The sequence below is a fragment of the Staurois parvus genome, unplaced genomic scaffold (genome assembly GCF_062004578.1).
Source record: "Staurois parvus isolate SC_StPar_1 unplaced genomic scaffold, SC_StPar_1.0 ptg000499l, whole genome shotgun sequence".
Taxonomy (NCBI): Eukaryota; Metazoa; Chordata; class Amphibia; order Anura; family Ranidae; genus Staurois; species Staurois parvus.
In genome coordinates this window covers 2,759,728-2,782,205 of record NW_028318295.1, presented here as the reverse complement: position 1 = coordinate 2,782,205, position 22,478 = coordinate 2,759,728, and positions in this window count along the sequence as shown.

Sequence of the window (22,478 nt, the reverse complement as noted above, 5' to 3'; positions counted from 1 at the left end):
TTTTTTTTTACTTTCACTTTTGGTGATAAAAGTAAACATGGCAAATTGAGAAGATGAATCTCCCTAAATGAAGCATACATACAGCAATAAAAACCTGACAGGGGTTTAAATCCCTCTCTTGTGTCCAAAATGTTTTAAAAAATTGCCTTTAGTTATACTTAAGGCTTTAAACCCCTTCAGTAATTGCCATCTGTGCCCCATTGGGAGATTACCTTTCACTTCCTGTTTTACAAACACAACCTGGTGTTAGAGAAAAAAACTCTAGGCTAGGTTCACACCTATGCAGTTTGCATTTGACCCATTTCTGCATTGCGTTTTGAGTTGTGTTTTGCATTTTTGCACCGCATTTTGCTGTTTTTTTGATGCGGTGTGTGTTTTGCTTTTTTTTTTTTACTTTTTTTATATTTCTTTTTGCTAAGCAGATTTAAAACGCAAAATGCATTAAAAACGCACTACATGCTTTTCTGCAGCATTTCATTGAAGTATTTAGAACTAAAAATGCAACCTTTTGCATTCCAAAAAGTCCCTGACCCTTTCCAAAAGGGCACCAAGTGAAAACGTGGAGATGTGAACGTAACGCATAGGACATCATGTTAAATGGACTGTAGTGCGTTTCTGCAAAACACTGCGGAAAACGCTTAGGTATGAACCTAGGGTCAAGGAAAAGTCCCTCTTACACAGTTGTCACTAGAACAAATGCATGCTTGGAAGGGTTGCAGACCTTTTCTGTATTACTTTTAATCCCAAATACAGTGGTCCCAAAAAAAGTCTTGCATCTTCTTACACTTTAATATAATTTAAATTAGAAATCCACAATTAATTGTCCAACTAAGCACACTTTCCCTTCATTAAAATATATTGTACCTTCTGCATGCCTAAAGCCTGTTACACACAATGAGGTTTTTTTTTTTCAACCCAATGGGAAACCCTGAGAAATTTCTGTACTAACTAAGCGATGTTAGTACAGCGATCTCTCCTGCTGTGCCTTTGAGTTTTGATGAGGGATTCCCCCTTCCAGAACATACTAAACAGTGCTTGCTGCCATTGGTGGCAAGCACTGATTGGATGCTTGTTTTCCAGCATGTCCCTTCGACAAAAGGAGGTCCTTAGACTGGCTTCTGATGTAAGGACAGCTGTACACATGGTCTGAATGTTGGCAGGTTCCTGCTGATCTGGTCGATATTCAGACTGTGCATATCCAACTTTAGTGCTGCTCAGTCCTGAAGCACAGCAAACCCAACCTATATGATGATGCAGCTCCCCAGCTGGGTTCACAGGTGGTACCTGGGGACAGTGCTGGAGTATGGAGAGGGTAAGTTCAGTTTGGGATTTTTTTATTTAACGTGGGGTGTGGTGGCAAAAGTAAACCTAAAAATTAACCCAAAATTCCACTTTAACACAAAATAAGTCCAGACCAAATGTATACACTCCATAAGAGTGTCTAACATTGTACACAAAATGTCAAAGAATATGCCTGTTGATGTGGTACTGTCTCCAATTATGAGTTAAGTTCTAACCATGTATTGCTTTAGTGAATTCATAAAATGTTGCATACTAGGTAGACTACTCTTCATGGTTGAATAGGACCCAGACTGTTGTGTCCTGTAGTCTAGGAGGCATAGTAGTTAGAGTGTGTAAGTAGTAAGTAGTAAGAGTTTACTAATACAGGAACTGGAACTACCTTGTACAGAGCATAGAAAGTATTGTAGATATAACAACTGTAAATAGTAAAATCTACATGTTAGAGGTAAGATCACCACACATTCCCCCTTTTAGTAGAAATGTGTCCTTTCCCCAATACTGAAAATTACAGTCAACAGCAATCTAATGGATTACATCACAAAACAGTACTATGTATTTCAATCATAGCACACAACCATTGGTCCACACAGGAGGCCTTCTTTTTTTATTATGTCTAAGTGATTGGGGTTCCTGGTCTCCATTTTGGTTGTTATCAGTAGAAAAAGGAAAATGCCAAATGAAATATTTGAAATATCCTGCTTGATTAGCATCAAGTATGTAATTCTCAAACATATAAATTCAAGCAGTGAAAGGCATTGCAGGCTCTTCCGGGTGTGGAAGAAAATATGTAGGTTGCTGTTGAGATAGAACAGACTTCTCACCAATCTTGTTATATTCTATAGTCTGGGAGACAGGGATAAATAGTTGAATAGTTACATAGTTAGTCTGGTTGAAATAAAACACAAGTATATCCAGTTCAACCAATAAAAGGGAAAAAAAATATATACATGTATAATTACACAATCCTATACCCACAGTTGATCCCGAGGAAGACAAAAGCCACCAATAAAGCATGATACAATTTGCTTCAGCAGTGGAAAAAATTCTTCCTGTCCCCCCAAGAGACAATTGGACATACCCCATATCAACTTTTTAAAACACTCTACTGAGCTGGACAGAACCAACTTTTGAGGGAGTTTATTCCACATTTTAACAGCTCTTGCACAGAAGAAGCCTTTCTGTGTTTGGAGGTTAAATCTCTTTTCCTTCAGATCAGGGGTGGACTGACAACTCATGGGACCCCTGGGCAATAGGGGATCATGGGGCCCCTGTGTCTTGGCCCACACTCAAAAAAGCCTATGGAAAAGCCAATGAAAGGTACCAGGGGCATCTCATGGGGTCCCCTACTGACCCTGGGCCCTCGGGCAGTGCCCGAGTGCTTAAATGGTCACTCCGCCCCTGCTCCAGATGTAAAAAAATGTCCCCTTGTCCTTTGTGATGGCCTTAAAGTGAATAACTCTAAACCAAGTTCACTATATGGACCACTTATATATTTATACATCCTGATAATATCCCCCCCCCCTTAATCTCCTCTTCCCAAGAAAAAATTCAGTTCCTACAGAGTAGTTATAGAATGCTTTATAAACAAGTTCAGGCATCCATAAAACATGTGCAGGCTTCTGATAATATCAAAGTATAGAAAGTATTACAAATGTAACATCTGTAAGTAAAGACATCTACAGGCTAGAGGTATGAACACCACACAAGCCAAGTTGACATCACCATTGCACTATTATAAGGAACCTTGGTACTCTGTATGTTACATAGTTACATAGTTAGTAAAGTTGAATAAAGACACCAGTCCATTCAATTCAACCTGAGTATGTGTGTCTGTGTGTCTGTGTGTGTACCATTTTCAATATCTCTGTACATTGTGTTTGCTAAGAAACACATCTAAATGTTTTTCGAATTTATGTTCATGTTTTTTTCTCTATGCTTGATGAAACATGTGTGGAAGCACCTAACACAATAAAATCAGTCGTTTTTTTTAGTTTAGAGTAAAGTGAGAAGGGTTTGAACCTCTGTTGGGTTTTACATGTTGTACTGCACTTTGTCATGGTAACCTTTGCCACCAGGAAGGTAAGTGAGGTTAAATTCAAAATGTCATGCTTATCACTAAAAAAAGAATAATGTTGAAAATTGTCAAATGCGTGATTTCCCTACATTCTAGAGAAGTGTTAATTAAAAACCCTTCCACATGCTATCCAAAGCTAAACACAAAATTTTACCTACCAGTTTTGAAATATCAACAATTGTATAATCTCCTTATCCAAACTAAGTTGGGAAAAGATGTACTTAAACTAAATTAATTATTTTTAAAATATATATAAAATAAATTATTTTAAAATCTTATAAAAAAAAGACCTAAACAGCAAAGCATAACAAACATTTAAGGTGTATATGAGAATAGGGAATATTTCTGTCTTTGTCTCCACATTATAATTTTGCTCATTATATTGGTCAAATAAATGCATGCATTTCTAATAAATGCTTAATAAACTTAAATTCTGAACACAATGTGAACAAAATTTAGAATAATAGATTTATGTTGCAATTATCATGGTCTGATGCAAAGTTTAAACTGTTCTTATTGACAACAAAAATATTTTATCTGTATGGAAATCTCATAATCTCAAGGTGAAAGGAAGCTAATGAACATTTTTTTTCCATCCTGTGTTACATTATGAAGCAGCTGCTGAAATATTCCCCATTCATCCATCAGCTAACTTCATGTTAACACGCAGAACAAAAACCATACCATTGGATTCTGACAGGCTTTCCCATGTAGCAATAAATAAAGCCAAATTATTGATGATGATGATAACACTAATATTATTATGACCTCAATTAAGTGCTTTTTTTCAGACACATTAGCAACTCAAAGGTCTTCTGAGCTGACTGCCTTTCTTTCCCAGTTCCACTTTGCATTAAAATCTAATTGATCAAACCTGTTTGCCATTTCCTTGTGTGCGGATAAGTATAATGGATAATGTATCAGTGTAGCGCTTCAGAGTAAAAGCTGTTAACACTTCTTGTTGTTTTCTTTGGTGTCTAAAGATAGTAGGAGCTTTTAACCAATACTACCTTTTGTCAAGCATTACATCTGAGGAGTGGTAATTACTATACTGTTTGTTAACACTCTTTTACCTTTTTTTTTTAATTTAAGCTATAGGACTTTTTTCATTTTTTGATATTTTAAGTGGCAATTGTCAATTCTAGCATTTTTATTATGAAAAGATTTTTTTGTAAAAACAAAATATATGTGTTGCATTGCTTTAGATAACCATTGGAACTCATTCACATTTTTGCATGGAGGCAATGCACACATTAATGCATGTTACTGAAATATGTGAAATGTTACATACATTGCTGCAGCATTCATTTTGAATGGCACTCCAGCATACTAAGGCTAAGTTTACACTTTTTCCACTGAAGTAGATTTCATTGACAAATATGCATTTTTTTGTACACTACTGAGTTTACGTTCAGGCAACCTGGTCAGCTGAATGGGCTGGCAATGCACTCCAACATGAAAACTGGCAAAACACTAGTTTTGGCAATGTAACACACCACAACGTATGGTAGTTTGTTACCATGCATTGTGGTGCACTGCAACACATGTTCACTGGTGCTGCGTTGCCTTTGTGTTTTGGGGTGGCATTCAAAATGAATGGCACTGCAATATACTAATACTCTTAACATGCATTTATCTGCATGTGGTAAGGTGCATGGTAAGTGAAGCATTACCACAACACATTCCAGCATAGTCAAAAGGCAACACACTTGCTTTGCAGTGTCCCACAATATAAGGCAAGACGTGGTAATGTGTTGCTTTAGAGGAAATACAACACATCTGATTTTGACAACTATTTGGTGTGCTCACAGCTCATTATTTTCAACATGAAATACAAAAATGTAATCTGAATCTTATACATGACTTCTTTTTTACATGGATTTATTTCTGTTTATTGCTTAATATTTTTTAATGATTCTAGTCATTCCAAAATACACATTTTGGCAAGGCCAAGATATCATTAAATCTACCTATATATGTAGGATGGCCATCATCTTAGCCTAGTCAGGAGAAAATTAAATGAAGATCTCATTTTTATAGCAGCAGCTGCAGCAGATAACCCCAGGCTGACCGCTTTTGAGGACAAAGATTGGAGCAGCTTAAATACCTTGTCTGATCACTATTCTTTATCCAAGATATTCCAGTGACAGAAGCTGTCTTCTTCAGTGATCAGATTATTCTAGAAACCCATGGTCAGTTTTAAGTGCTTTGAAAAAACTGCTACTTAAAGATGAGTGATCTATGGTGCATCGGGTTAATACCCAGATATCAATCAGCACGTCCTCTCCTTTGCCCCTGGAATTACACCAGCCTGCAACACTACCATACTAATATCAGGCTATATGCCCTGCAGTATTACAAGGGGGCTTCAATAGGGGAACCCCAAATTCATTATGGATACCCATGTTTCAACGACTGAACACCAAGCACAACAGCTTCTGTGGGCTTTTTCTGAATCTCAAGTCTTTTAAAAGGAGGATTTATGGGGGGACTAAAGACAAATAGGCTGTTCACTTTCAAAGGAAATTTGTCCTAGAGCTTAATTAAATTTTACTTTGCACAGAATATCCAATCATGTACAGGGAATATTTTAAAAAAACATAATTTTTCCTTGCATATGACTGGATGATGGAAGCCAGCAGAGCTTCACCTCATTCACTAAGCTCTGGGGAATGTCTCCTAGACTGTAAGCTCGACAAGGCAGGGCCCTCTAACCCTCGTGTATTGTTTTGCTACTGTATTGTCTCATGTCTTGTCCCCCATTCTAATGTACAGCACTGAGCAAACCCTTTGGCGCTACATAAATACTCTATAATAATAATAATAATTAGAGATGAGCGAATTATTCAAAAATTCGATTCGGCTGATTCGCCGAATTTGCGTGAGAAATTCGATTCGATGTGAATTTATTCGCTGCGAATTTAACTTATTAAAAGGGTTTCTAGGCTTCAGAGAGCCTTTATATTAGTGCAGAACACTGTACCTTTAATTTAAATGCCCTTGGAGTCTGCTGGGGAAGAGAAATAATACTGTCAGTCAGTATGACATGCAGATGAGTGCCGTCGATCTTAGAATCACCGCACACTTCACTCATTTGGGCAGTCACGGGGCACGACGAAGAAGAAGAAGAAGAATGAAAAGAAGAAGAAGAAGAATGAAAAGAAGAAGAAGAATGAAAAGAAGAATGAAAAGAAGAAGAGGAATAAAAAGAAGAAGAATGAAAAGAAGAATGAAAAGAAGAAGAATGAAAAGAAGAAGAAGAAGAAGAATGAAAAGAAGAAGAAGAAGAATGAAAAGAAGAATGAAAAGAAGAAGAAGAAGAATGAAAAGAAGAAGAATGAAAAGAAGAATGAAAAGAAGAAGAAGAATGAAAAGAAGAAGAAGAAGAAGAATGAAAAGAAGAAGAAGAAGAATGAAAAGAATGAAAAGAAGAAGAAGAAGAATGAAAAGAAGAAGAAGAAGAAGAATGAAAAGAAGAATGAAAAGAAGAAGAATGAAAAGAAGAAGAAGAAGAATGAAAAGAAGAAGAGGAATGAAAAGAAGAATGAAAAGAAGAAGAGGAATGAAAAGAAGAAGAAGAAGAAGAATGAAAAGAAGAAGAATGAAAAGAAGAATGAAAAGAAGAAGAAGAATGAAAAGAAGAATGAAAAGAAGAAGAAGAAGAATGAAAAGAAGAAGAAGAAGAATGAAAAGAAGAATGAAAAGAAGAAGAAGAAGAATGAAAAGAAGAAGAAGAAGAATGAAAAGAAGAATGAAAAGAAGAAGAATGAAAAGAAGAAAAAGAAGAATGAAAAGAAGAAGAAGAGGAATGAAAAGAAGAATGAAAAGAAGAAGAAGAAGAATGAAAAGAAGAAGAAGAAGAATGAAAAGAAGAATGAGAAGAAGAATAAAAAGAAGAATGAAAAGAAGAATGAAAAGAAGAAGAAGAAGAATGAAAAGAAGAAGAAGAAGAATGAAAAGAAGAATGAAAAGAAGAAGAAGAAGAATGAAAAGAAGAAGAATGAAAAGAAGAATGAAAAGAAGAAGAAGAAGAATGAAAAGAAGAATGAAAAGAAGAAGAAGAAGAATGAAAAGAAGAATGAAAAGAAGAAGAAGAAGAATGAAAAGAAGAAGAATGAAAAGAAGAATGAAAAGAAGAATGAGAAGAATGAAAAGAAGAATGAAAAGAAGAAGAAGAAGAATGAAAAGAAGAAGAATGAAAAGAAGAATGAAAAGAAGAAGAAGAATGAAAAGAAGAATGAAAAGAAGAAGAAGAAGAAGAATGAAAAGAAGAAGAAGAAGAATGAAAAGAATGAAAAGAAGAAGAAGAAGAATGAAAAGAAGAAGAAGAAGAAGAATGAAAAGAAGAATGAAAAGAAGAAGAATGAAAAGAAGAAGAAGAAGAATGAAAAGAAGAAGAGGAATGAAAAGAAGAATGAAAAGAAGAAGAAGAATGAAAAGAAGAAGAAGAAGAATGAAAAGAAGAAGAATGAAAAGAAGAATGAAAAGAAGAAGAAGAATGAAAAGAAGAAGAAGAAGAATGAAAAGAAGAAGAAGAAGAATGAAAAGAAGAATGAAAAGAAGAAGAAGAAGAATGAAAAGAAGAAGAAGAAGAATGAAAAGAAGAATGAAAAGAAGAAGAATGAAAAGAAGAAAAAGAAGAATGAAAAGAAGAAGAAGAGGAATGAAAAGAAGAATGAAAAGAAGAAGAAGAATGAAAAGAAGAAGAAGAAGAATGAAAAGAAGAATGAAAAGAAGAAGAAGAAGAATGAAAAGAAGAAGAAGAAGAATGAAAAGAAGAATGAGAAGAAGAATAAAAAGAAGAATGAAAAGAAGAATGAAAAGAAGAATGAGAAGAATGAAAAGAAGAATGAAAAGAAGAAGAAGAAGAATGAAAAGAAGAAGAATGAAAAGAAGAATGAAAAGAATGAGAAGAATGAGAAGAAGAATGAAAAGAAGAAGAAGAAGAATGAAAAGAAGAAGAAGAAGAATGAAAAGAAGAATGAAAAGAAGAAGAAGAATGAAAAGAAGAAGAAGAAGAATGAAAAGAAGAATGAGAAGAAGAATGAAAAGAAGAATGAAAAGAAGAATGAAAAGAAGAAGAAGAGGAATGAAAAGAAGAATGAAAAGAATGAGAAGAATGAAAAGAAGAATGAAAAGAAGAAGAAGAATGAAAAGAAGAAGAAGAAGAATGAAAAGAAGAAGAATGAAAAGAAGAATGAAACGAAGAATGAGAAGAATGAAAAGAAGAATGAAAAGAAGAAGAAGAAGAATGAAAAGAAGAAGAAGAATGAAAAGAAGAATGAAAAGAAGAAGAAGAAGAATGAAAAGAAGAAGAAGAAGAATGAAAAGATGAAAAGAAGAAGAAGAAGAATGAAAAGAAGAAGAAGAAGAATGAAAAGAAGAATGAAAAGAAGAAGAAGAAGAATGAGAAGAAGAAGAAGAAGAATGAAAAGAAGAAGAAGAATGAAAAGAAGAAGAAGAATGAAAAGAAGAAGAAGAAGAAGAAGAATGAAAAGAAGAAGAAGAATGAAAAGAAGAAGAATTCCAGTACAGCAAAAAGTGTATCTGCAGAGAGCTCCGCTATTTCTGACAGTTCTCTGACAGTTCCTTCACATTTACAGCGGTTGAAACATTGTATCTATTTATTTCCGAATAAAAACATCTGTATCCTAAATGGAAACAAATAGATACAATGTTTCAACCGCTGTAAATGAACTGTCAGAACTGTCAGAGAACTGTCAGAAATAGCGGAGCTCTCTGCAGTGACACTTTTTGCCGGCTGATCGGGGAAAATTCGATTCGTGCACCCGAAGTTTGCTAAAATTCGGATTCGGTGCGAATCGAATTTTTCCTAATATTCGAAACGAATTCCACTTCGCCAAGTTCGATTCGCTCATCTCTAATAATAATAATAATAATAATAATAATGTTCCCTTGCAATGTGAACAGTCAAATTGCCTTTAGTAAATTATCTCCATTGCTGGAAGGCCACATCTTAAGGTATGTACATGGTGCTGAAAGGCTTATAAACTAGTACACTCGTGGTACAGAGCCACATGTGCCGGATGCACAGTTTTAGGATAGCATTATTAATGCTGGCTATGACTTAAGTCAATTTATTTAGAAAAAGGTGGAAGAACATCCTTAATAGAGGTTTTCCAAGTTGTTGATCCTTTCTCTTTTCTGTAAAAAACAGGGAAGGAAATCCCATACTGCATGTGCACTGCTGCTTTCATGTCCCATGACAGCAACATGTCTCACTGGTAAACGGAAGAGCCAGATGCCTCCCTGCCCTTTGTTCTAAGGTAGACATCTGCACATCTATGGCTGGCTTTAATCTGATACAGTTTAAAACTTTGTTTGACAAGTCCAGATATGTGGTCAGACAACTGAAATGTAAGAAGTGCTGAGCATGGAGTGTGTGATTGAGAACCCCTGCCTAGCTAAACTTTGTTAAAATCATTAAGAGACATGCAGCTGCTGATGTTATCAACAGAATTTTATGTTAAAGCCTTCTGTAACTTGCCCAGTAATTATCGACTGTCAGTTTCCAGTTTTCTTTTGGAAGATGCACATTGAACATGAATTATAATTATGATATTTTATGTAATGACACACAGCTTCTGGTACGCTTGTATAATTATATTGGCATTGGTTGGCATTGATGAGGAGGCACTGATGAGGCTGCATTGATATGCGGTACTGATGGGTAGTTATAGGCAGCAATGGGGTGGGCACCGATAGGTGGCACTGATGGGCACTAATAATCAGCATTGAAGGGCACTGACTGGCAGCACTGACTGGTACACTTATGGGCACAAATTGGCAGCACTGATGGGCAAAGATTGGCATCACTATTGGGTACTGATGGGCAGCACTGTTGGACACTGATGGGCACTTTTGGGGCTGCACTGATAATCAAGGTAATGATAATCAGTGCCCTTAATATGAGTGTAGATGAATTATTTTACAGTTGCCAGTTATTGGCAGTACTTTCCTCACGCTTTGACAGCGTGAAGAAAGTACTGCTGATAACCAGCAAGTGTATTTACATGGTGCAACATAGACCTCAATTCAAACCACAATAAATCACACAATATGAGTGTTCATTATTAAATCATAAGTGTATATACCAAAAATCTTCCAAAAAAACAGACAATTAAAGTCCCTTGTGAAGATAGCTGAAGATTCCAGAAGATGTGTATAGCCTTCCACCTTTCACCCGTGTACACCAGCATCAAATACACTCACCAGATTTTGGTGAGTAAGAAGCCTTTAAGGATTTTAAGGGAATCCTAAACCCCCTTTTCATCAGCTCACTGATAGCCTCCCCTCCAAGTTTAGATCTTCTTTCAGGTCCTCACCGTATCCTCCTAGTTGGCTCCACCATACCGCCAAAGAGAAAGCTTATATAGTGTAATATTGCCACAATAATATTGTACCAAAAAAACAAATCCAGGCCACTCACATTTCAAAAGCTTATAACAGGCACGTTTATTAAGCCCATGACAGCCTTGGTCTTGAGAACGCCCGGTGGGAGGGGCGAAACGCATTGACGTAATTCCGGTCGTTTTGCCATACGTCTGACGTCACTTCCGGTGAGTGGAGCGCACGCTGAGCGGTGCGTTCCAGCGGCCATTTTTTGGGATCTAGGCTGGATTTTGCTGTCTCTCTGCTCTATCTGGCTGCATTGGTGTGGGACTCCTGAATCATGCTGGCTGGTGATCTTAAGGCTGTCATGGGCTTAATAAACGTGCCTGTTATAAGCTTTTGAAATGTGAGTGGCCTGGATTTGTTTTTTTGGTACAATATTATTGTGGCAATATTACACTATATAAGCTTTCTCTTTGGCGGTATGGTGGAGCCAACTAGGAGTATCCTAGGTGAGGACCTGAAAGTAGATCTAAACTTGGAGGGGAGGCTATCAGTGAGCTGATGAAAAGGGGGTTTAGGATTCCCTTAAAATCCTTAAAGGCTTCTTACTCACCAAAATCTGGTGAGCGTATTTGATGTTGGTGTACACGGGGGAAAGGTGGAAGGCTATACACATCTTTTGGAATCTTCAGCTATCTTCACAAGGGACTTTGTCTGTTTTTTTGAAGATTTTTGATATATACACTTATGATTTAATAATGGACACTCATATTGTGTGATTTATTGTGGTTTGAATTGAGGTCTATGTTGCGCTGTTTATTTATATAATTTACTGTTTGTGTTTTTACACATTTTTTGCACAGCAGCAATTTAGAAGGGTGATTTATTGTTTTTGATTGGCGCAGGAATATTTTTGGTTTTTTGGTATTTACATGGTGATCAGCTGTGATTGGACACAGCTGATCACGTGGTAAAAGGCCGCTCTGGTTGGCCCTTTACTGTGTCATGTGATCAGCTGTGTCCATGGATATGGACAGTGCTGGGTGTGCGCACCTCTGGGGGCACAAGGGGGGCCCGTTCTGGGAGTTTGTCATATGACGCCATCCCAGGACTGGATGACCGCGTTGTAGCCATCATTTGGCTATAGTGCAGTCAAGAATTGGTTAAGCAGCCATACCCATGAGCTTTACACAATCTTTACTTTAAGTTGGTAAACTATCCAAACTAATGGGCAAATTAACTTAGGCTGCCCATAGATGGAGGAATGCTTTCTGCTACGCTGTTGTACTCTGACAGCAAGGCTCCTCCGTTGTCAGAATACACTGATCAATGCTGCATCGGACTGATTGCATGCGTTGATCAAGTGAAAAATTTCCCATGTTCCCGTTCAAGGTCATCTGATATTTGAGAATGTAGCCAAGAATTGTTCAGGCATCAGAATCTGTACATGACTGTGTCATCTCTGAGCCAACACTTGACTCCAGGAAGTAAGTCCTGACCGAAGAATATGCCTAAATAAAGATGGTGACAGAATTGTCATCTATGGGAGTGGTAATGAAGTTCAGTGTAATGGTGGCCATATAAGTAATGATCTGATGATCTAATAAAATGATTCTTCAGATTATACAGTTGGACCTATGAATTATTAAAAAGTTACAGTACATACAGTAGTGGGGTTTATTTTCTAAAGCTGGTTCACTCAGAATCTTGCACACTTCTGCAAAGAAACCAATCAGCTTCCGGGTTTCATTGCTAAAGCTGAGGTTAGAAGCTGATTTGCTATCATGCATAGCTGCACCAGATTCTGACTGAACCAGCTTTAGTAAATAAACCCCACTGTGTCACTGACAGATTGCGAGCAAAACTGATTGATATAATTGAATTATTCTAATTGATTTGGGTGGAAAATATGATTGTAGAAAAGTGGACGATTGATTATGATAGTTAAGCGTATGGTGCATCAAATGATCTTTTTGATCATATTTCAGATTGGACAGTAAGTCTATCCACAACAATATTGTTCCCTTTTTTTGGCAACTATTATAGTTACATATTACTTAGTGTATACACATTAAGGGCCCATGCACAGATGCTTAAAAAAAAGTCAATGCCCTTGGCAGAAAAAACACTGTAGTTCAGACATGCTAGACTTGTGGCTATCCATCATCTGCAGAACTAAATTTCCAGGCTGTTCCAGCCCACCAGGAACTATGATTTAACAGGTGAATATCCAATATGTCTTTGTCCATCCCATTGTTCATATTGTTTTAAACCTAAACAAGTCTTTTATGCTTTTCCCAGGGTTTTTGATTAACATCTTGGCAGCACGTATTTATGCTAGAAAATGCATAAAGCCAGTTAAATTTGTATCTTGTGCCTTTATTATTTTTTTACATTTCAGACTGTAAAGCAAAGCACCCATGATCAGCAGATGCAATGCCTGGATCCTGCAGACTCTCAAAATGCTGTCTGCCCATACCTCCTGTACGGGAGGCAGTTACTGAATGGCAAGAAGAATCAATTAACTACTGGAGTTCTCACCAGCACCCATTCAGTTCATTGAGAACCACAAGCCATCGGCCGCAATGGCTGATGGTACTTGTAGTCTATTAATTCAAAGGAAACCATGAATGAGGGTGCACTGGTGACAGGAGGTAGGTGTATAGGAGCATGTTACATGTTGAATCCTAAATATGGGTGGAAAGTTGAACTTATCCTTTTAACACAAAATGTGGACAAGATCCATGTCACCCTAATATGAATAAAACACACAAAGGTCAAGCCAGCTTGAGCGCATGAGTCTTCCGACAAATACAGTAATACTTTTTCCATTGGTACAAATAAAGTGAAAGATACAAGCCTTTATGATTAAGGATAAGAGGCACTTGCTATGGAGTTCTACAAGCCAGTAATAATTGTTGTTCAACTACCTGTTCATCTTCACTTGAAATTGTATTTTCTATTCTTGCTGAAAAATGATATATAAAACCATTACATGATTACTTGAAAGTTGAACTCCAGGCTAACAGCTGCCAAGAGGTTTGTGTTTCTGTCTGTGCAGTCCTGATATTTACACAGCCCTGGCAGATAACACAGTCAGGCGTGTGACCCTACTTTTCTTTGTGCAATTAAGCAATACAGGTTGGTCACCTCGATGCCCCTAACCTGTTAGTGGACAAGCAAGAAGTGATAGAATTTTTCAGTATAAGTCATCCCTTTACTTTCTAGTCCTAACATTCCTTGTCAGAACATATACATGCCGCATACCTAATTGGCTCCTAGCGCTCCCTTTCCCCCTTTCAGTCTGAGTGCTGCTGTGAATGAGAATACTAGATATTGATTGCATCAAAGTCTGATACTCACACTAATGTGAAATACATTTCATGATGTTTTGGAATCCATAAGTGGTGTTTTTACCTACCTACCTGGAGTTTATTGTTAAGCCAGAAAAGACCAAAAACACACATATTAGGTATTATGCTGCATTTTAAACAAAATATAACAGCTCAGGTGACCTTTATTAAATGTAACTTTGAAGAGTGCTGCATTTACATATATTGGACAAAATTCAGGATAATACTGCACAACCTGATTTTATGTCTTAATTATTACATGAGCTATCAAATAAGGAATGCATTTTTTTAAATAATGATATATTGTAGGATAAAGACATTTTCATTGTATTAAATGTAATTTGTTCTTATTTTAAAATAAAGTTCCTGGCACCATACAATAAAAAAAATGGATGCAGTAGCTTCTTCAGCTATAGAATGGTTAATAGAATAATGGAAACCCTCTGATAAATTGGTATGTCATGAGAAAAAAAAATAAAGCAAGATGGGATAATTAAGAGGGGAAGAAAAACGCACCAAAGAAGCCACATCTGTGCCCAAACAGCCGCTTCCTAGTCCCCACTGCTGTACTTAACACTCGTTAATGTGGCATTGTTTACTCACAATTAAACTCTTTACCATTAATTTAACTTTCAGATGCTGAATCGGTCACAGGCACTGAGGTCCCAGCGCCTGGACAGATGTGTTTTATACACTTGTATAAACATGGCTCTCGTTAGGAAGTTAAGCGTGTAGAGCAAGCTGATTACAGAACAATGCTGGATGCTCCATTATAAAAAGCCTCTGAGGAAAAGCAGACAATGCTTGGAATCTGTATAAAACAGACTGACTGCTTCTAATACACCTGGGCTTATTTCACCCAATACAACTTCTTGTCACATTCCTTTGACATATTTTAACATTCATAACAATATCTATTAATATTTAAAAGCAAAATGAAAGATGTCTTGATTCAGCAAGCAAGTTAATATTTCCAATAAGGAATAACTGAAATTACTGTCTAAATTTTCTGCAACTTACCTGTTGTGATGGGTATAAGTTTCAACCAACGGGACTAAGGCTGGCCATACACTAAACAATTTTCTCTCCAATTTCTGCCCAATTTCCTTTAGATTTACCTTCAACTATGTAATGCAAGGGCCCGCCTAATTGGATACAATTGAAAGTTGTTTAGGTTCGACCTCATATTATAAGGTTTTTGGTAAATCTAAAGCAATTTTCTAAAGAAAATTGTATAATGTATGGCCAGCCTTATGGTGTGTACTTATCAGTCTATTAAAATGTACCCAACTACTTCTGAAAGTTTGTATATCTGTCACGCTTGGAGGTAACGTGTATGTGTAAAGTGAATCTGGTTTTGTTACAGAAATATTCTTTGGGGTTGATTTACTAAAACTGGAGAGTGCAAAATCTGGTGCATGGTAGCCTATCAGTTTCTAACTTCAGCTAGTTCGATTAGCTTTGACCATAAGACCCGGAAGCTGATTAGTTTCTGTCCAGAACTGCACCATATTTTGCACTTTCCAGTTTTTCATAAATCAAATCCTGTGTTAGCATCCTGAAATTTATATAAAAGCTTAAAGTAGAACTTCAGCCAAAAATAATTTTAAATAATCTGGAGCAGTACCTCTTTTCTGATACTTCCTACGTCTTTTGTGTTGAATAATGGATAACATCAATCCACCCACTACCTCACTACCTTTGAACCCAAGATGTCATTGAACGTTCCCTTGGAATGGCATCATCTGGGATTGGGATCATCATGTTGCCATAGGATCAGAGCATTATAGCACTGCACAACACTCACATCTCATAACACAAGCGCCATTCAGTGCAGCAGAAAGAACTGCCAAGAAAGAAAAGGACCTACAGCATATTTGGGCCAAAGCTCCTTGAAAAAAAAAATGTTTTTTCTCTCTATGTCCATGGTATGGGCAGAGTAACATTTTAATTATGGATGGGGCATTTAATTGTGGGTATGGCTCAACATTAATTGAAAATAAAAATGCGGCACAAAGTGCGCCTTGGTGAAAAATGGATGTTGTTTCAATTACACTAATTATTAGGTGTGGCTTAAAGGGGTGTGGTTAAATAGAGTATGAGATGACATACATAGTGGAGAATGTGGTAATGGTAAATAAGGAATACATTGTAGATAGGGAAGTGTACAGGGGTCAGTAGTGTATAGGGCATTGTACAGAAGTCAACAGTATGTAGGACAGTGAACCAGTAGTGTATCTAAATTTGTCCCATCCCTTCTTGCTTAAAATACACCCCTTCATGTTTCACCTCTGCACCCCCTTCTGAGCACCTGGTCCATCTATGCACCCCCTTTTGAGCATCTGTCTACCTCTGCACCCCCTTCTGAGCACCTGGTCCACCTCTGCGCCCCCTTTTGAGCACCTGTTACACCACTGCACCCCCTTCCATACCTACATACACACATACTACATTCACACATACTACATTTACATATACTACATATACACATACTATATTCACACATACTACATTCACATATACTACAAACAGTGAGGAACAGAAGTATTTGAACACCCTTCGATTTTGCAAGTTCTCCCACTTAGAAATCATGGAGGGGTCTGAAATTCACATTGTAGGTGCATTCCCACTCTGAGAGACAGAATTTTTTAAAAAATTCAGGAAATCACATTGTATGATTTTTAAAGAATTTATTTGTCTTGCACTGCTGAACATAAGTATTTGAACACCTAAGAAACAGCAAGAATTCTGGCTCTCAAATACCTGTTACTGTGCCTTTAAAAAGTCCACCTCTACTCCACTCATTAATCTAACTTAGTAGCACCTGTCTGAGCTCTTTAAAGACACCTGTCCACCCCACAGTCATTCAGACGCCAACTACTACCATGGGCAAGACCAAAGAGCTGTCAAAAGACACCAGAGACAAAATTGTGGACCTCCACAAGGCTGGAAAGGGCTACGGGGCAATTGCCAAGCAGCTTGGTGAAAATAGATCAACTGTTGGAGCAATTGTTAGAAAATGGAAGAGGCTAAAGACGACTGTCAGTCTCCCTCAGACTGGGGCTCCATGCAAGATCTCACCTCATGGGGTATCACTGATGATAAGAAAGGTGAGGAATCAGCCCAGAACTACAAGGGAGGAGCTGGTCAATGACATGAAGAGAGCTGGGATCACAGTTTCAAAGGTCACTGTCGGTAGAACACTACGCCGTCATGGTTTCAAATCATGCATTGCACGGAAGGTTCCCCTGCTCAAGTCATCACATGTCCAGGCCCGTCTGAAGTTTGCCAATGACCATCTGGATGATCCAGAGGAGGCATGGGAGAAAATCATGTGGTCAGATGAGACCAAAATAGAACTTTGGTCTAAACTTCACTCATCGTGTTTGGAGGAAAAAGGAGGATGAGTTGCATCCCAAGAACACCGTCCGTACTGTGAAGCATGGGGGTGGTAACATCATGCTTTGGGGGTGCTTTTCTGCGAAGGGGACAGGACAACTGCACTGTATTAAGGAGAGGATGAATGGGGCTATTTATTGCGAGATTTTGAGCAACAATCTCCTTCCCTCAGTCAGAGCATTGAAGATGGGTCTTGGCTGGGTCTTCCAACATAACAACGACCCGAAGCACACAGCCAGGATAACCAAGGAGTGGCTCCGTAAGAAGCATATCAAAGTTCTGGAGTGGCCTAGCCAGTCTCCAGATCTAAATCCAATAGAACATCTTTGAAGGGAGCTGACCTCTGTAATTGCAAACAAAGGCTTCTGTACCAAATATTAACACTGATTTTCTCATGTGTTCAAATACTTATGTTCAGCAGTGCAAGACAAATAAATTCTTTAAAAATCATACAATGTGATTTCCTGATTGTTTTTAAAAATTCTGTCTCTCAGAGTGGGAATGCACCTACAATGTGAATTTCAGACCCCTCCATGATTTCTAAGTGGGAGAATTTGCAAAATCGCAGGGTGTTCAAATACCTCTGCTCCTCACTGTATACACATACTACATACACACATGCTACATATACATACACTACATACGTCCCACCACCACAGCACTTACTTTCATTCTCCACACTGTCCTAGGTAGAAGGAGGGGCCAGGCACAATTATCTGTGAGGCTGGCCGCACCCCCTCCTACAAACGCCCTCACAGGGAGTCCTCAATCACAGTGCCTGGGGGAGGGGGGAGAAGGCGTGATCTGTCCTCATGTCTCTCTGTTTGGAAGCACAACAATATGTTCCTCTGTGTGCCGGCACCCACCTGAGCGGCAATGTAAAAAGTACACAGAGGAGAATTGTGGTGTCGGCAACCTGGCAGAGGGGACACATTATCCAGGAATATTTCCAATTTTCAGGATGGAACTCAGGATGAAGACCGACAGTGACAGTGATTTAAAATCCGGCAACTATGATGTATGCATGTACAGTATGTGTACCTTTGCACTTGTACTGATCTGATCTGTTATCTGGGTTGATATTTTAGTTATAAGAAAGTTTAGGGAACATAATATTGTTATTTTTCTTACATTTGTTTTGCATTTTCCAGTGTAGTGTACATATGGAGTGCTACTGTGTATATATACACAGACGTGAAATATCAAAGATGGAAACCAGGTGGACATCTGATTTGTGGGCATTTGTTTTTATTGTACAAATATTTATATATATATATATATATATATATATATATATATAAATAAATTTATAAATTTTTTTGTATCCAATTTTTGTTAATTAATTTATGTTTTTTGATATATTGATATTGTCAACACATGCCAGAATAGGCATCAGAATAGGTTCTAGCAGGTTGATTTTATTGAAACTCCATTACGGGATGATAGTTTGCAAATTTCATAGACCATTATATGGTTACTTGTCAATTTATTTTTCTATAGTTATATTCTTTTTTGCCTGCAAAATGGTGCCGTTTTATACTTTCCATAGTTATTCAGCCATTGAGGGCATTTGCTTCTGTTTCCCACATCCAACATGGCAGTTACAGTGGCTGGTAACAGTCACTTCCTTCTTTGTTTCCTTTGTTATTAATGACTGCCTTTTATATAAGATGTACGGCTTCAGACGGTCTCTGTGCCCTTGATAACGTCATTTTTGATGAAACATATTGGGCAGAGCCAGAAGCCATCACGTCTATGCGCATGCATGTGCTCAATATGAGAAATTTTGGGATGTGTAGTTTTTACTGAAATGCCTGTATACATGGTTTACATGTGAGTGCTTGTGCGTTTTCCCATTTTAACATTAAACTTGTGCCGGATTTACACTATTGGAGCATTTCTTTTTGTGCATGTGGTTTATTGAGGCTATCCATACATATGGGAGATGATCTGAACGGAAGATACCTATCTGTTGGCGATCAGGTGACGATTGGTGGATTGATATACAAACGCTGTTGTTGACTTCTCTTATGAGAGTCACAGTACTTCTGGAAGCCTCAGAGCAGTTGGTGAAATAAATATAGTAGTTTATATTCAGACTGCATTGAACTGGTGAAGAGGATCTCTTCTCGACCTGGTGCACGCAGAATCTGCAGCTGTGCATAGTAACCAATCAGCTTCCAGGTTTTATTGTCAAAGCCTATTTACAAGCTGAAGTTAGAAGCTGATTGGTTACTATGCACAGCTGCACCAGATTCTGTGTGCACCAATTTTAATCTCCCCCGTAATTTTGCTGTCTTGATCCCCAATATATGTACATTTGTAAGATACCAATACATTATTGTATAACTTTGTTGGGCAGATGAAACATGATTGTCAATTACCTAGAATTTCCCAGACAGTTTGCAAAAATACAGTATACCCAAAGTTGGCCAAAAATGTGTAAAAACAAGAAAATAAAAAAAAGTTTTTTTGTTGATGCATTTGAAAATCAGCTTTTAACACATCAGGCTGTTTGAACACACACACAAGGCCAGCTTGAGAAAAAGAATAGATAGCGCTGGACCCTAGAGTTGTCCTATTGGTATTGCTCTATAATATTTTTATAATAGGCTGGTACAGGTAGGCTGGTTACTGGCAATTTCTTAATCTCAGAGGATTCCCATAATTTCCTTGGTTTGTAGGGCAAAACAACAGATCTAAAACTGAAATGTCACACCACAGATTGGTGGTCCTGATACAAGTTTATAAATGCCTTCTTTATGAGGGTTTGAAATGGACTGAATTGAGACTAAAATGGTACTGGTATTTTTACCAGTGTGATAACAGGTACAGGTCTCGTCAGCAACTGATTTTATCCACAATGCAGTCCAAAAATATTAATTTCCATTTCAAACTTTAAGGAAGGGGGTGTTTCGGACACCTGAAATGCATTGGATTCTCTTATTCTAGTGGAATAAAATTGTATCTGGACAATTGATCTGTGATGTGGCACTTCAAACTTAGATCTGCTGTATTACACACAACGCCCAGGCCTATTCCACATTTAGGCAGGCCATAGATTATGGGATTTTCCTTCTTTCTAAAATCGTTTGATTCCCTCATTAACACAGTCAGTGTTAATGGGGGATTCCCTCCCGCACAGCTATTGTGTTCTCTTGGATTGATTGATTGATTGACATGGGTACAATTTGGCCTGTCAATAGATGGATCGAATCTCAACTGGTTCCTGCTGAACTTGGTTCCTGCTGAACTGGCCGAGATTTGATCCTTCTATGGGCAGCTTTACACTATGTATGCACATTGCTGTGTGTGATGATGAACAGCCATAGGTGCAAATGGGGCCTTGTAGTATCCCTTTAAAAACACACTGCAGCACATAGATGTGAACCAGCCACATAGGGAAGAATTAGATTTCTGCATGAAAATTATTTTAATGCAGTAAATGTAACTGAGCTTATTTACCAAAGAAGTTGAGAATCTTTACTATACATTTTGTGTGAATAATTACTTAAATTATCCAACCATATGAAAAGCAAATTCCTGTTTAATTATTTCATTGGCACATGACTGTATAATCAAACAGAACAGGAATTTGCTTTTTACCTAATGGGGTAATGAAAGTGCATATTCACCAGTTTTATTAGTAAAGAATCTCAACTCATATGGTAAATCAGCCACAATGTGTTTTACTACTACAGAAAATAAGTCATGTGTGAATAAACACTTTTATTTATTTATTACAGGTACTTATATAGTGCTGTCAATTTACGCAGCCCTTTACATGTATATATATTGTACATGCATATCAGTCCCTAACCGTAAAGGACCATCTACGGTCCCTAATTCACATTCATACACATACTAAAGCCAATTTAGGCAGGAACCAATTAACCTACCGGCAGGTCTTTGGAGTGTAGGAGGAAACCGGAGTACCAGGAGGAAACTGGAGTACCCGGAGGAAACTCACGCAGGCACAGGGAGAACATACAAACTCCAGGCAGGTGGTGCTGTGGTTGGGATTTGCACCAATGACCCCGTTATAAGAAAATATAGCTATTGGGGGCACTATTCAACTGCACGAAGCAGTCCATATTATAATAGTTTGGAGTTTGCTCCTTGGTTGTTTTTCCATTAAATTATTGTCAGACCTGAGATGAATAACAAATAGTTTGATGGTCAGATTGTTATCTAGCACTTAAATAGTATAATAGCACGCTTAGACTTAGCAATTATTAGAATGTATAAAATGCATAAAAACAGAAATTACAGTACATGTATTTAAAAAACTCTTAAAATATATAGCCCACTTCAATCTCTCCTTTTGCTTTTGTGTTTATTGTGGTAGGCCCAGCCCTAATGGAGATTTCACCAATTACAAATACGAGGACCTAGTGTAGTGCTCTACATAATTCAATAAACTAAGAGGATAATTAATATACAAATATCTTAATTCTGTTAGCTCTGTGTAGCTAAGATTGTAGCACACTTTAATTTTTGTATGGCCAATAAACAGTGTATCAAATTTTTGCTTGCCATACAAGAAGCTTTGAAGCCACTATGGCTTCCTGCTGTGGATTATGCTAGCCTTCTTTATACTGAGCTCTGCTTAGAAAGCATTAATCGTTGTCAAGCTAAATTTCACACCAAAGATAACAGAGGCGTTGCGTAAACGAGATAAACAATCCACTCGCTTTGAGTCTAATGAGATGCAAGAGAAAAATGCAAGAGAGATGTTGTGTAAGAGATGAAGCAGGATGACGGTTAGTGGTGCCATCTAGCTCTGAAATTAAAGGACAGCTTCATCTTCTGATATTTTTAATTACATCCATATTATATTGGTATTGTGTAATATGATCAACTGAGTGCCACAAAAACATGAAAAAAGTATGTCTAAAATCACAATCAAAAATTACAACTCACCCCACAGTGCTTAGGCTTTCCAAGTAAATATGTAAAACTGCAGAAAATGCATGTATCCACTACAATGATGG